General features: G+C 43.3%; 1 pseudogene; it reads left to right on the top strand.

The window, feature by feature from the left end:
• Nucleotides 1-430: 430 nt before the first annotated feature.
• Nucleotides 431-1,584, top strand: LOC105002516 (annotated as a pseudogene).
• The last annotated feature ends 469 nt before the right edge of the window (nt 1,585-2,053 follow it).

The raw sequence follows: 2,053 nt of genomic DNA, 5'->3' as shown, positions 1-2,053 counted from the left end.
GTGTCCATAGGTGCGTGGGTTTATCTCTGGACTTTCTATTTTGTTCCATTGATCTATATTTGAGTACCTACTATATATGCCAAGAATTATTCTAGGTACCATGGATGAGTTGGAAGGGCAGTATGTGTGCGTGTGTGTAGGAGGTGAAGAAAGGCCTTCTATTGCTCACTTTTATTTGGATTTAGTTAAGTATTTCTCATTCCTTTTATCCCTTGAGATATAAGTCACATGTCACATATCATAAAATTCACCCATTAAAAGTGTATGTACAGGCAACTCAAGAAGGTGGATGGGAGTGATACAGCAGGGAAACCACTGGCACTTCCACTGCTGCAGATGATGGAAGGGAATGGAAAGGCCCAAGAGCACTGCAGTGATTGCAAGAAGGAGGAGGACACCAGCTATAGTCAGGATGGCTTGAGTCTATCCAATGACAGTGGAGCAAAAAGGAGAAAAAGAAACTGAAAAGAAGAAGCAGAAAGAGGAAGGCAATGAGACAGATTCAGCTCAGGATCAGCCTTTTCATCAGATGAACTGTTTGCCAGCAGAAGACCCAGGAAACACAGAAGGCCATTCAGGTCTTTTTCACTGGGTCAAGGAATCTGCAAAAAACACCCTCCTGAATGAGAATTATGTGGAAGATGATGACAACATGTTCTGATTTGATTATTCCCCAGAATTTGTTTTGTGGGCTCTCCAGCCACCTAGCTGGCTTTCCCAGTGGCACTGTGGGGTTCGGGTGGTCTCAAGTCAGAAATGGGTTGGATTCATCACTGCCATCCCAGCAAACATCCATACATATTACACAGAGAAGAAGATGGTAGAGATCAACTTCCTGTGTGTCCACCAGAAGCTGTACTCCAAGAAGGTGGTTCCAGTCCTGATCCATGAGATAACCTGATGGGTTTACCTGGAAGGCATCTTCCAAGCTGTTTACACGGCCACAATGGTATTACCAAAGCCTGTTGGCACCTGCAGGTACTGGCCTTGGTCCCTAAACCCATGGAAGCTGATTGAAGTGAAGTTCTTCCACTTGAATTCTGACCATGCAGTGCACTATGAAGCTCTACCAGCTGCCAGAGACTCTCAAGACAGCTGGGGTGTGACCAATGGGAAAAAAGAACATACTCGTAGTGCACCAGCTCCTCACCCAGTACCTGAAGCAGTTTTGGGTCACAACAGTCAGGAGCCAGGAGGAGGTGGAACACTGGTTCTACAGAACATTGTCGAAGTTCTATCATTAACAGTTTTGTGGTGGAGAATGTGAATAGTGAGGTGATAGATTTCCTGAACTTTTACACACTTCTGCTCACCATCATGAACCATCCGCCTCACAAGAGTCTAAAGTCCGCATATTCTTTCTACAATGTTCATACTCAGACCCCTCTTCTAGAACTCATGAGTAATACCCTTGTTCTCACCAAAATGAAAGGGTTTGACGTGTTCAATGCAGTGAATCTTATGGAGAACAAAACTTTCCTGGAGAAGTTCAAGTTCAGTATGGGGACAGCAACCTACAGTATTATCTACAATTGGAAGTGCCTCAGCATGGGGGCAGAAAAAGTTGGGCTGGTGTTACAGTAACCAGTTGCCAGTGATATTCTGGATAAAGCCATTGACAATTCAAACTAGGAACTTATTGATCCCATTTTTACAAACGTGAGAATTTCTGCCAAGGGGAGCAGAACTGAACCAGCTTTACAAACTCCACTGAACTTGACGATTATATTGCAATGGTATAGGCTGTGTGAGGTCATTTCTAGCCATGTCTCTGGTTTCCCTGTTTTCCAATTAATTACATTGTTATTCAGCTATGATCAAGGGAAGGTAACTGCTGAAAACTAGCTCATGATTGGCATATTATGGAGTTACTAGGGGTGTGTGTGTGTGTGTGTGTATGTGTGTAATAAACTATGTACAGTTCAGTGACTTATTCACAGATATGTATAACCATCACAGTTAATATTAGAACATTTTCATCACATCAAGAAGAAACCAGTTAGGGATATCCCTGTGGTCCAATGGTTAAGAATCTGCCTCACAATGCAAGGGA

Source organism: Bison bison, unplaced genomic scaffold (assembly GCF_000754665.1).
Source record: "Bison bison bison isolate TAMUID 2011002044 unplaced genomic scaffold, Bison_UMD1.0 scf7180017856231, whole genome shotgun sequence".
NCBI classification, from domain to species: Eukaryota; Metazoa; Chordata; class Mammalia; order Artiodactyla; family Bovidae; genus Bison; species Bison bison.
The sequence above is the reverse complement of the archived record's forward strand: the minus strand, read 5'-3'. Positions and strand labels throughout refer to the sequence as shown.